This window comes from Protopterus annectens, chromosome 4.part0 (assembly GCF_019279795.1).
Source record: "Protopterus annectens isolate FY-2018-M chromosome 4.part0, PAN1.0, whole genome shotgun sequence".
NCBI classification, from domain to species: Eukaryota; Metazoa; Chordata; order Ceratodontiformes; family Protopteridae; genus Protopterus; species Protopterus annectens.
This window is the reverse complement of record NC_056733.1, coordinates 1,565,462,620-1,565,477,513: the sequence shown is the minus strand read 5'-3', so window position 1 is coordinate 1,565,477,513 and position 14,894 is coordinate 1,565,462,620.

Below are 14,894 nucleotides of genomic sequence, written 5' to 3'. Positions count from 1 at the left end.
ATACACATATTTTTTGTAGCCATCATATATATTATGTGTGTAACAGAAAGGTATCATTACTGATTGCAAACATACTTTTGTAGGTATCACATGTAGTATGTGTGTAACTGAAAGCTATCATTTCTGATTGCATACACATAATTGTGTAGGTATCGTATGTATTATGTATGTAACTGACAGGTATCATTACTGCTTGTATATACAGCGTTTAGTAGGTATCATATGTATTTTGTGTATAACTGATAGATGTCATTACTGCTTGCATACACATACTTTTGTAGTTAAGTGTGTAACTTGAAGGTGCCATTACTGCGTGCATACACATACTTTTGTAGTTATAATATGTAGTATGTGTGCAACTTGAAGTTGTCATTACTGCTTGCATTCACATACATTTGTAGGTATCATTTGTAGTATGTGTGTAACTGAAAGGTGTCATTACTGCTTGCTTACACATACGTTTGTAGTTATCATATGTAGTATGTGTGTAACTGAAAGGTGTCATTATCGCTTGCATACACATACTTTTCTAGATATCATATGTAGTATGTGTCTAACTGAAAGTTGTCATTTCTACTTGCAAACACACTTTTGTAGGTATCATATGTATTATGTGTGTAACTGAAAGGTATCATTACTGCTTGCATGTACATATTTTTGTAGGTATCATACATAGTATGTGTGTAATGGAGAGGTGTCATTACTGCTTGAATACAAATACTTTTGTAGGTATCATATATAGTATGTGTGTAAATGAAAGATGTCATTACTGTTTGCATACACATGCTTTTGTAGGTATCATATGTAGTATGTGTTTAACTGAAAGGTATCATTACTGCTTCCAAACACATAATTTGTAGTTATCATATGTAGTACGTGTGTGTCTGAAAGGTGCCATATGTATTATTTGTGTAACTGAAAGGTATTATTACTGCTTGCATACACATACTTTTTGTAGGCATCAAGTGTATTATGTGTGTAACTGAAAAGTATCATTACTGCTTGCGTACAGATATGATTCTAGGTATCATATGTATTATGTCTGCATCTGAAAGCTGTCATTACTGCTTGCATACGCGTACTTTTTTAGGTATCATATGTAGTATTTGTGTAACTAAAAGGTATCATTACTGCTTGTATACACATACTTTAGTATGTATCATATGTAGTATGTGCGTAACTGAATAGTATCATTACTGCTTGCATACATATACTTTTTGTAGCCATCATATATATTATGCATGTAACAGAAAGGTATCATTACTGATTGCAAACATACTTTTGTAGGTCTCACATGCAGTGTGTGTGTAACTGAAAGGTATCATTACTGATTGCATACACATACATGTGTATGTTTCGTATGTATTATGTATGGAACTGAAAGGTATCATTACTGCTTGTGTATACAGACTTTAGTAGGTATCATATGTATTTTGTGTATAACCGATAGTTATCATTACTGCTTGCATACATTTACTTTTGCAGTTAAGTGTGTAACTTGAAGGTGTCATTACTGCATGCATACACATACTTTTGTAGTTATAATATGTAGTATGTGTGTAACTTGAAGTTGTCATAACTGCTTGCATACACATACTTTTGTAGGTATCATTTGCAGTATGTGTCTAACTGAAAGGTGTCATTTCTACTTGCAAACACACTTTTGTAGGTATCATATGTATTATGTGTGTAACTGAAAGGTATCATTACTGCTTGCGCGCACATATTTTTGTAGGTATCATACGTAGTATGTGTGTAATGGAGAGGTGTTATTACAGCTTGAATACAAATACTTTTGTAGGTATCATATATAGTATGTGTGTTACTGAAAGATGTCATTACTGTTTGCATACACATGCTTTTGTAGGTATCATATGTAGTATGTGTGTAACTGAAAGGTATCATTCCTGTTTGCATACACATATTTTTGCAGTTATAATATGTAGTATGTGTGTAATTGAAAAGTATCATTACTGCTTGAATACACATACTTTTGTAGAAATCATTTGAATTATTTGTGCTACAGAAAGGTATCATTACTGCTTGCATACACATATGTTTGTAGGTATGATATGTAGTATGTGTATAACTGAAAGGTGTCATTACTGCTTGCATACACATAGTTTTGAATGCATGATATGCAGTATATGTGTAACTGAAAGGTGTCATTACTGCTTGCATACACATAATTTTGTAGGTATCATATGTAGTATGTGTGTAACTGAAAGGTGTCTTTACCGCTTTCATACACATACTTTTGTAGGTATCATATGTAGTATGTGTCTAACTGAAAGGTGTCATTTCTATTTGCAAACACACTTTTGTAGGTATCATATGTATTATCTGTGTAATTGAAAGGTATCATTACTGCTTGCATGTACATATTTTTGTAGGTATCATACGTAGTATGTGTGTGTAACTGAAAGGTGTCATTACTGCTTGTATACACATACTTTTGCAGGTAGCATATGTATTATGTGTGTAACTGAAAGGTATCATTAATGCTTGCATGCACACGCGATTGTAAGTTTGATATGTATTATGTGTGTAACTGAAAGGTGTTATTGCTGCTTGCATACACATACTTTTGTAAGAATCATATGTAGTATATGTGTAACTGAAAGGTATCATTACTGCTTGCATGCACACACTTTTGTATGTATCATATGTTGTATGTGTGTAACTGAAAGGTATCATTACTGCTTGCATACACATACTTTTGAAGGTATCATATATATTATGAGTGTAACTGAAAGGAATCATTACTGCTTGCAAGCAAATACTGTTGTAGGTATCATATGTATTATGTGTGTAACTGAAAGGTGTCATTGCTGCTTGCATTCACATACTTTTTTAGGTATGATATGTAGTATGTGTGTAACGAAAAGGTGTCATTACTTCATGCATACACATACTTTTGTAGTTATGATATCAAGTATGATTGTAAGTGAAAGGTGTCATTACTGCTTGCATACACATACTTTTGTAGATATCATATGTAGCATGTGTGTAACTGAAAGGTATCATTGCTGCTTGAATACACATACTTTTGCCAGAATCTTATGTAGCATGTGTTTAACTGAAAAGTATCATTACTTCTTGAATACACATACTTTTGTAGGAATCATATGTAGTATGTGTGTAAATGAAAGGTGTCATTACTGCTTGCACATACATACTTTTGTAGGTATCATATGTAGTATGTGTTTCTGAAAGGTGTCATTACTGCTTCCAAACACATAATTTGTAGGTATCATATGTAGTATGTGTGTGACTGAAAGGTGCCATATGTATTATTTGCGTAACTGAAAGGTATTATTATTGCTTGCATACACATACTTTTTGTATGCATCAAATGTATTATGTGTGTAACTGAAAAGTATCATTACTGCTTGCGTACAGATATGATTCAAGGTATCATATGTATTATGTCTGCAACTGATAGGTGTCATTACTGCTTGCATACACATACTTTTGTAGGTATCATATGCAGTATTTGTGTAACTAAAAGGTATCATTACTGCTTGTATACACATACTTTAGTATGTATCATATGTAGTATGTGGTAACTGAATAGTATCATTACTGCTTGCCTACACATACTTTTTGTAGCCATCATATATATTATGTGTGTAACAGAAAGGTATCATTACTGATTGCAAACATACTTTTGTAGGTATCACATGTAGTATGTGTGTAACTAAAAGGTATCATTACTGATTGCATACACATATTTGTGTAGGTATCGTATGTATTATGTATGTAACTGAAAGGTATCATTACTTCTTGTATATACAGATTTTAGAAGGTATCATATGTATGTTGTGTATAACTGATAGTTGTCATTACTGCTTGCATACACATACTTTTGTAGTTAACTGTGAAAAACTTGAAGGTGTCATTACTGCGTGCATGCACATACTTTTGTCGTTATAATATGTAGTATGTGTGTAACTGAAAGGTGTCATTACTGCTTGCAAACACATACTTTTGTAGGTATCATATGTAGTATGTGTGTAAATGAAAGTTGTCATTACTGGTTGCATATACTTACGTTTTTAGGTAACAGATAGCATGTTTGTAACTGAAAGGTGTCATTACTGCTTGCACACACATACCTTTGCAGGTAACATTTTTATTATGTGGGTTACTGAAAGGAGTTATTACTGCTTGCATACACATCGTTTTGAATGTATGCTATGCAGTATGTGTGTAACTGAAAGGTCTCATTACTGCTTGCATACACATAATTTTGTAGGTATCATATGTAGTATGTGTGTAACTGAAAGGTATCATTACTGCTTGCAAACACATACTTTTGTAGGTATGATTAGTAGTATGTGTGTAAATGAAAGATGTCATAACTGCTTGCATACACATACTTTTGTAGTTATAATATCTAGTATGTGTGTCACTTGAAGGTGTCATTACTGCTTGCATACACATACTTTTGTAGGTATCATATGTAGTATGTGTGTAACTGATAGGAGTCATTACTGCATGCATACACATACATTTGTAGTTATAATATCTAGTATGTGTGTAACTGAAAGGTGTCATTACTGCTTGCATGCGAATACTTTTGTAGTTATCATATGTACTATGTGTATAACTGAAAGGTGTCATTAGCGCTTTCATACACATACTTTTGTAGGTATCATATGTAGTATGTGTCTAACTGAAAGGTGTCATGTCTACTTGGAAACACACTTTTGTAGGTATCATATGTATTATGTGTGTAACTGAAAGTTTTCATTACTGCTTGCATGTACATATTTTTCTAGGTATCATACGTAGTATGTGTGTAACTGAAAGGTGTCATTACTGCTTGTATACACATACCTTTGAAGGTATCATATGTATTATGAGTTTAACTGAAAGGAATCATTACTGCTTGCAAACACATAGTTTTTTAGGTAACATATGTAATATGTGTTTAACTGAAAGGTATCATTAAGGCTTTTATGCAAATACTTTTGTAGGTATAATTTGTATTATGTGTGTAACTGAAATGTGTAATTACTTCATGCATGCACATACTTTTGTAGTTATGATATCAAGTATTCTTGTAAGTGAAAGGAGTCATTACTGCTTGCATACACATGCTTTTGTAGGTATCATATGTAGTATGTGTGTAACTGAAAGGTATCATTGCTGCTTGAATACACTTACTTTTGCCGGTATCTTATATAGCATGTGTTTAAATGAAAAGTATCATTACTTTTTGAATACACATACTTTTGTAGGAATCATAAGTAGTATGTGTTTAACTGAAAGGTATCATTACTTCTTCCAAACACATAATTTGTAGTTATCATATGTAGTACGTGTGTGACTGAAAGGTGCCATATGTATTATTTGTGTAACTGAAAGGTATTATTACTGCTTGCATACACATACTTTTTGTAGGCATCAGGTGTATTATGTGTGTAACTGAAAAGTATCATTACTGCTTGCGTACAGATATGATTCTAGGTATCATATGTATTATGTCTGCATCTGAAAGGTGTCATTACTGCTTGCATACACATACTTTTTTAGGTATCATATGTAGTATTTGTGTAAATAAAAGGTATCATTACTGCTTGTATACACATACTTTAGTATGTATCAAATGTAGTATGTGCGTAACTGAATAGTATCATTACTGCTTGCATACACATACTTTTTGTAGCCATCATATATATTATGTGTGTAACAGAAAGGTATCATTACTGATTGCAAACATACTTTTGTAGGTCTCACATGTAGTATGTGTGTAACTGAAAGGTATCATTACTGATTGCATACACATACATGTGTAGGTATCGTATGTATTATGTATGTAACTGAAAGGTATAACTACCGCTTGTGTATACAGACTTTAGTAGGTATCATATGTATTTTGTGTATAACCGATAGTTATCATTACTGCTTGCATACATTTACTTTTGTAGTTAAGTGTGTAACTTGAAGGTGTCATTACGGCATGCATACACATACTTTTGTAGGTATCATTTGTAGTATGTGTGTAACTGAAAGGTGTCATTACTGCTTGCATGCACATACTTTTTTAGGTATTATATGTAGTATTTGTGTAAATAAAAGGTATCATTACTGCTTGTATACACATACTTTTTGTAGCCATCATATATATTATGTGTGTAACAGAAAGGTATCATTACTGATTGCAAACATACTTTTGTAGGTCTCACATGTAGTATGTGTGTAACTGAAAGGTATCATTACTGATTGCATACACATACATGTGTAGGTATCATATGTATTATGTATGTAACTGAAAGGTATAACTACCGCTTGTGTATACAGACTTTAGTAGGTATCATATGTATTTTGTGTATAACCGATAGCTATCATTACTGCTTGCATACATTTACTTTTGTAGTTAAGTGTGTAACTTGAAGGTGTCATTACTGCATGCATACACATACTTTTGTAGTTATAATATGTAGTATGTGTGTAACTTGAAGTTGTCATTACTGCTTGCATACACATACTTTTGTAGGTATCATTTGTAGTATGTGTGTAACTGAAAGGTGGCATTACTGCTTGCATACACATACTTTTGTAGGTATCATTTGCAGTATATGTCTAACTGAAAGGTGTCATTTCTACTTGCAAACACACTTTTGTAGGTATCATATGTATTATGTGTGTAACTGAAAGGTATCATTACTGCTTGCACGTACATATTTTTGTAGGTATCATACGTAGTATGTGTCTAATGGAGAGGTGTCATTACAGCTTGAATACAAATACTTTTGTAGGTATCATATATAGTATGTATGTTACTGAAAGATGTCATTACTGTTTGCATACACATGCTTTTGTAGGTATCATATGTAGTATGTGTGTAACTGAAAGGTATCATTCCTGTTTGCATACACATATTTTTGCAGTTATCATATGTAGTATGTGTGTAATTGAAAAGTATCATTACTGCTTGAATACACATACTTTTGTAGAAATCATATGAATTATTTGTGCTACAGAAAGGTATCATTACTGCTTGCATACACATACATTTGCAGGTATGATATTTAGTATGTGTGTAACTGAAAGGTGTCATTACTGCTTGCATACACATACTTTTGTAGGTATCATATGTAGTATGTGTGTAACTGAAAGTTGTCATTACTTGTTGCATATACATACGTTTTTAGGTAACATATAGCATGTTTGTAACTGAAAGGTGTCATTACTGCTTTCATACACATACCTTTGTAGGTAACATATGTATTATGTGGGTTACTGAAAGGAGTCATTACTGCTTGCATACACATAGTTTTGAATGCATGATATGCAGTATTTGTGTAACTGAAAGGTGTCATTACTGCTTGCATACACATAATTTTGTAGGTATCATATGTAGTATGTGTGTATCTCAAAGGTATCATTACTGCTTGCAAACACATACTTTTGTAGTTATAATATCTAGTATGTGTGTCACTTGAAGGTGTCATTACTGCTTGCATACACATACTTTTGTAGGTATCATATGTAGTATGTGTGTAACTGAACGGTGTCATTACTGCGTGCATACATATACATTTGTAGTTATAATATCTAGTATGTGTGTAACTTGAAGTTTTCATTACTGCTTGCATACACTTACTTTTGAAGTTATCATTTGTAGTATGTGTGTAACTGAAAGGTGTCATTACTGCTTGCATACAAATACTTTTGTAGTTATCATATGTACTATGTGTGTAACTGAAAGGTGTCATTACCGCTTTCATACACATACTTTTGTAGGTATCATATGTAGTATGTGTCTAACTGAAAGGTGTCATTTCTAATTGGAAACACACTTTTGTAGGTATCATATGTATTATGTGTGCAACTGAAAGTTATCATTACTGCTTGCATGTACATATTTTTCTAGGTATCATACGTAGTATGTGTGTAACTGAAAGGTGTCATCACTGCTTGTATACACATACTTTTGCAGGTATCATATGTATTATGTGTGTAACTGAAAGGTATCATTAATGCTTGCATGCACACATGATTGTTGGTTTCATATGTATTATGTGTGTAACTGAAAGGTGTTATTGCTGCTTGCATACCCATACTTTTGTAGGAATCATATGTAGTATATGTGTAACTGAAAGGTATCATTACTGCTTGTATACACACACTTTTGTATGTATCATATGTAGTATGTGTGTAACTGAAAGGTATCATTACTGTTTGTATACACATGCTTTTGAAGGTATCATATGTATTATGAGTCTAACTGAAAGGAATCATTACTGCTTGCAAACACATACTTTTGTAGGTATCATATGTAATATGTGTTTAACTGAAAGGTATCATTAAGGCTTTTGTGCAAATACTTTTGTAGGTATAATTTGTATTATGTGTGTAACTGAAATGTGTCATTACTTCATGCATACACATACTTTTGTAGTTATGATATGAAGTATGGTTGTAAGTGAAAGGAGTCATTACTGCTTGCATACACATACTTTTGTAGGTATCATATGTAGTATGTGTGTAACTGAAAGGTATCATTGCTGCTTGAATACACTTACTTTTGCCGGTATCTTATGTAGCATGTGTTTAAATGAAAATTATCATTACTTCTTGAATGCACATACTTTTGTAGGAATCATTTGTAGTATGTGTGTAAATGAAAGGTGTCATTACTGCTTTCATATTTATACTTTTGTAGGTATTGTATGTAGTATTTGTTTCTGAAAGGTATCATTATTGCTTCCAAACACAGAATTTGTAGGTATCATATGTAGTATGTGTGTGACTGAAAGGTGCCATATGTATTATTTGTGTAACTGAAAGGTATTATTACTGCTTGCATACACACACTTTTTGTAGGCATCAAATGTATTATGTGTGTAACTGAAAAGTATCATTACTGCTTGCGTACAGATATGATTCTAGGTATCATATCTATTATGTCTACAACTGAAAGGTGTCATTACTGCTTGCATACACATACTTTTGTAGGTATCATATGTATTATTTGTGTAACTAAAAGATATCATTACTGCTTGTATACACATACTTTAGTATATATCATATGTAGTATGTGCGTAACTGAATAGTACCATTACTGCTTGCATACACATATTTTTTGTAGCCATCATAAATATTATGTGTGTAACAGAAAGGTATCATTACTGATTGCAAACATACTTTTTTAGGTGTCACATGTAGTATGTGTGTAACTGAAAGGTATCATTACTGATTGCATACACATAATTGTGTAGGTATCATATGTATTTTGTGTATAACTGATAGTTGTCATTACTGCTTGCATACACATACTTTTGTAGTTAAGTGTGTAACTTGAAGGTGTCATTACTGCGTGCATACACATACTTTTGTAGTTATAATATGTAGTATGTGTGCAACTTGAAGTTGTCATTACTGCTTGCATACACATACATTTGTAGGTATCATTTGTAGTATGTGTGTAACTGAAAGTTGTCATTACTGCTTGCATACACTTACTTTTGTAATTATCATATGTAGTATGTGTGTAACTGAAAGGTGTCATTACCACTTGCATACACATACTTTTGTAGGTATCATATCTAGTATGTGTCTAAATGAAAGGTGTCATTTCTACTTGCAAAGACACTTTTGTAGGTATCATATGTATTATGTGTGTAACTGAAAGGTATTATTACTGCTTGCACGTACATATTTTTGTAGGTATCATATGTAGTATGTGTGTAATGAAGAGGTGTCATTACTGCCTGAATACAAATACTTTTGAAGGTATCATATATAGAATGTGTGTAACTGAAAGATGTCACTACTGCTTGCATACACATGCTTTTGTAGGTATCATATGTAGTATGTGTGTAACTTGAAGGTGTCATTACTGCTTGCATACACATACTTTTGTAATTATAATATCTAGTATGTGTGTCACTTGAAGGTGTCATTACCGCTTGCATACACATACTTTTGTAGGTATCATATGTAGTATGTGTGTATCTGAAAGGTGTCATTACTGCGTCCATACACATACTTTTGGAGTCATAATATCTAGTATGTGTATAACTTGAAGTTGTCATTACTGCTTGCATACACTTACTTTTGTAGTTATCATTTTTAGTATGTGTGTAACTGAAAGGTGTCATTACCGCTTTCATACACATACTTTTGTAGGTATCATATGTAGTATTTGTCTAACTGAAAGGTGTCATTTCTACTTGCAAACACAATTTAGTAGGTATCATATGTATTATGTGTGTAACTGAAAGGTATCATTACTGCTTGCATGTGCATATTTTTGTAGGTATCATACGTAGTATGTGTGTAACTGAAAGGTGTCATTACTGCTTGTATATACATACTTTTGCAGTTATCATATGTATTATGTGTGTAACTGAAAGGTATCATTAATGCTTGCATGCACACGTGATTGTAGGTTTGATATGTATTATGTGTGTAACTGAAAATTGTTATTGCTGCTTACATACATGTATGTTTGTAGGAATCATATGTAGTATATGTGTAACTGAAAGGTATCATTACTGCTTGTATACACATACTTTTGTAGGAATCATACGTAGTATGTGCATAAATTAAAGGTGTCATTACTGCTTGCATATACATACTTTTGGAGGTATCATATGTATTATGCGTGTTTCTGAAAGGTATCATTACTGCTTCCAAACACAGAATTTGTAGGCATCATATGTATTATTTGTATTATGTCTGTAACTGAAAAGTGTCATTACTACTTGCGCACACATACTTCTGTAGGTATCATATGTAGTATGCGTGTAACTGAAAGGTATCATTGCTGCTTGTATACACATACTTTAGTATGTATCATATGAAGTATGTATGTAACTGAAAGGTATCATTACTGCTTGCATACACATACTTTTGTAGGCATCATATATATTATCTGTTTAACAGAAAAGTTTCATTACTGATTGCAAACATACATTTGTAGGTATCATATGTAGTATGTGTGCAACTGAAAGGTATCATTACTGATTGTATACACATACTTGTCTAGGTATCATATGAATTATGTATGTAACTGAAAGATGTCATTACTGCTTGTATACACAGACTTTAGCAGGCATCATATGTATTTTGTGTGTAAATGAAAGGAGTCATTACTGCTTAGACACACATAGTTTTGTAGGTATCATATGCAGTATGTGTGTAACTGAAGTATATCATTACAACTTGTGTACACATTTATTTGCTGGTATCATATGTAGTATGTGTGTAACTGAAAAGTATCCTTCCTGCTTGAATACAGATACTTTTGTAGGTATTATATGTAGTATGTGTATAATTGAAAGGTGTCATTACTGCTTGCATACACATACATTGGTAGGCATCATAAGTATTATTTGTGTTGCTGAAAGGAATCATTACTACTTACATACACATACTTTTGTAGGTATCACATGTAGTATGTGTGAAACTGAAACTGAAAGTTGTCATTACTGCTTGCATGCACATATGTTTTAGGTATCATATGCAGTATTTGTGTAACTGAAAGGTGTCATTACTGCTTGAATTTACATACTTTTTTAGGTAACATATGTAGTATGTGTGTAACTGAAAGGTGTCATTACTGCTTTCGTACACATACTTTTGTAGGTATTATATGTATTGTGTGTGTAACTGAAAGGTGTCATTACTGCTTCCATACACCTACTTTTTTAGGTATCATATGTAGTATGTGTGTAACTGAAAGGTGCCATATGAATTATGTATGTAACTGAAAGGTATAATTACTGCTTCCAAAGACATACTTTTGTAGGTATCATATGCAGTATTTGTGTAACTGAAAGGTCTCATTACTGTTTCCATACACATACTTTTGTAGGTCTCATATGTAGTATGTGTGTAACTGAAAGGTGTCATTAGTGCTTGCATACACATACTTTTGAAGGTATCATATGTAGTATGTATGTAACTGAAAAGTGTCATGACTGCTTGCATGCACATTCTTTTGTAGGTATCATATTTATTGTGTAATTAACTGAAAGGTATATTTACTGCTTGTCTACACAAACTTTTGTAGGTATCATATTTATTGTGTAATTAACAGAAAAGGTATAATTACTGCTTGCATACACATACTTTTGAAGGTATCATATGTATTATGTGTGTAAGTTAAATGAGTCATTATGGCTTGCATTCATATACTTTTGTATGTGTCATATGTATTATGTGTGTAACTGAAAGGTGTCATTACTGCTTGCGTAGACATACTTTTGTAGGTATCATATGTAGTATGTGTGTAACTGAAAGGTATCATTACTGCTTGCATACATATACTTTTGTATGTATCATATGCAGTATTTGTGTAAATGAAATTTGCCATTAGTACTTGAATACACATTCTTATGTAGGTATCATATGTAGTATGTGTGTAACTGAAAGGTGTCATTACTGCTTGCATGCACACTTTTGTAGTTCTCATATGTATTACCTGTGTAACTGAAAAGTATCATTACTGCTTGCATACACATACTTTTGTAGGTATCATATGTGTTATGTGTGTAACTTAAAGGTGTCATTACTGCTTGCATACACATACATTTGTAGGTATCATAAGTAGTATGTGTGCAACTGAAAGGTACCATTACTGCTTGCAAAGACATACTTTTGAAGGTATCATATGCAGTATTTGTGTAACTGAAAGGAGTCACTGCTGGCATACATATACTTTTGTAGGTATCATAAGTAGTACGTGTGTAACTTAAAGGTGTCATTAATGCAAGCATACATACTTTTGAAGGTATCATATGTAGTATGTGTGTAACTAAAAAGTATCATTACTGCTTGCATACACATACTTTTGTAGGTATGATATGTATTATGTGTGTAACTGAAAGGTGCCATTACTGCTTGCATACACAAACTTTGGTATGTATCATATGTAGTATGTGTGTAAATGAAACGTATCATTACTGCATGCATATACATACTATTGTAGGTATAATATGTATTATGTGTGTAACTGAAATGTATCATTACTGCTTGCATACACATACTTTTGAAGGTATCATATGCAGTATGTGTTTAACTGAAAGGTGTCATTACTGCTTGCATATGCATACTTTTGTAGGTATGATATGTAGTATGTGTGTAATTGAAAGGTGTCATTACTGCTTGCATGCACATACTTTTGTAGGTATGATATGTAGTATGTGTGTAACTTAAAGGTGTCATTACTGCTTACATACACACACTTTTGTATGAATCATATGTAGTATGTGTGTAACAGAAAGGTATCATTACTGCTTGCATACACATACATTTGTAGGTTGGTAGGTTATTGTTGTTTTTTAAAAAAGGAGTTTTTATTGTAAAAATTTTATCTGATGAAGGGCAACCGCCCGAAAGCGCTAATATCGTACTGTTTGTTTTGCAAGGAATAAACTGTGTTTTATACAATCAGCAGTATCCAGCTACGTTTTTTCGTTTATTTTGGACTGTACCTTACGTTTTGCTGGGTTTTGGCATAGCATCGACCTTTGTTTTTGGTCTACATTTGTAGGTATCATATGTAGTATATGTGTAATTGAAAGGTATCATTACTGCTTGCATACTCATACTTTTGCAGGTATCACATGTAATATGTGTGTAACTGAAAAGTATCATTACTGGTTGAATACACATACTTTGCAGGTATCATATTTAGCAACTGTGTAACGGAAAGGTGTTATTACTGCTTGCATGCACATACTTTTGCAGGTATCATAGGTATTATATGTATTATTGGTAGTATTTGTATTACTGAAAGGTATCATTACTGCTTACTGCACATACTTTTGTAGGTATGATATGCAGTATGTGTGTAATTGAAAGGTGTCATTCCTGTTTGCATACACATACTTTTGCAGGTTTTATATGTAGTACGTGTGTAACTGAAATGTGTCATTACTGCTTGCATGCACATACTTGTTTGGGTATCATATGGTGTATGTGTGTATCATATGGTGTATGTGTGTAACTGAAATGTGTCATTAGTGCTTGCATACACATACTTTTGTAGTTATCATATGTAGTATGTGTGTAACTGAAAGGTGTCATTACTGCTTGCATACACACTTTTGTAGGAATATGTATTATGAGTGTAACTGAAAGGTATCATTAATTCTTGCATACATATACTTTTGTAGGTATCATATGTATTATGTGTGTAACTGAAAGGTGTCATTACCGCTTGCATACACATACTTTTGTAGGTATCATATGTATTTTGTGTAAGTGAAAGTTATCATTGCTGTTTGCAAACACATACTTTTGTAGATATATGTAATATGTGGGTAACTGAAAGGTGTCATATGTATTATGTGTGTAACTGAAAGGTATCATTACTGCTTGCAAACACATACTTATGTAGGTATCATTTGTAGTATGTGTGTACTGAATGGTGTCCTTACTGCTTCCATACACATACATTTTAGGTATCATATATAGTATGTTTGTAACTGAAAGGTGCCATTAATGCTTGTATACACATACTTTTGAAGGTATTATATGTAGTAAGTGTTTATCTGAAAGGTGTTATTACTGCTTGCATGCACATACTTTTGTATGCGTCATATGTATTATGTGCGTTACTGAAAGGTATCATAACTGCTTGTATACACATACTTTTGTAGGTATTATATGTGTTATGTGTGTAACTAAAGGGTATCATTACTGCTTGCATACACATACTTTTGTAGGTATCATATGTAGTATGTGTGTAACTGAAATGTATCATTACTGCGTGAATACACACACGACTGTAGGTATCAAATGTATTATGTGTGCAATTGAAAGGTGTCATTACTGCTTGCATAGACATACTTTTGTAGTTATCATATGTAGTATGTGTGTAACTGAAATATGTCATTATTATTTGCATACACATGCTTTTGTAGATATCA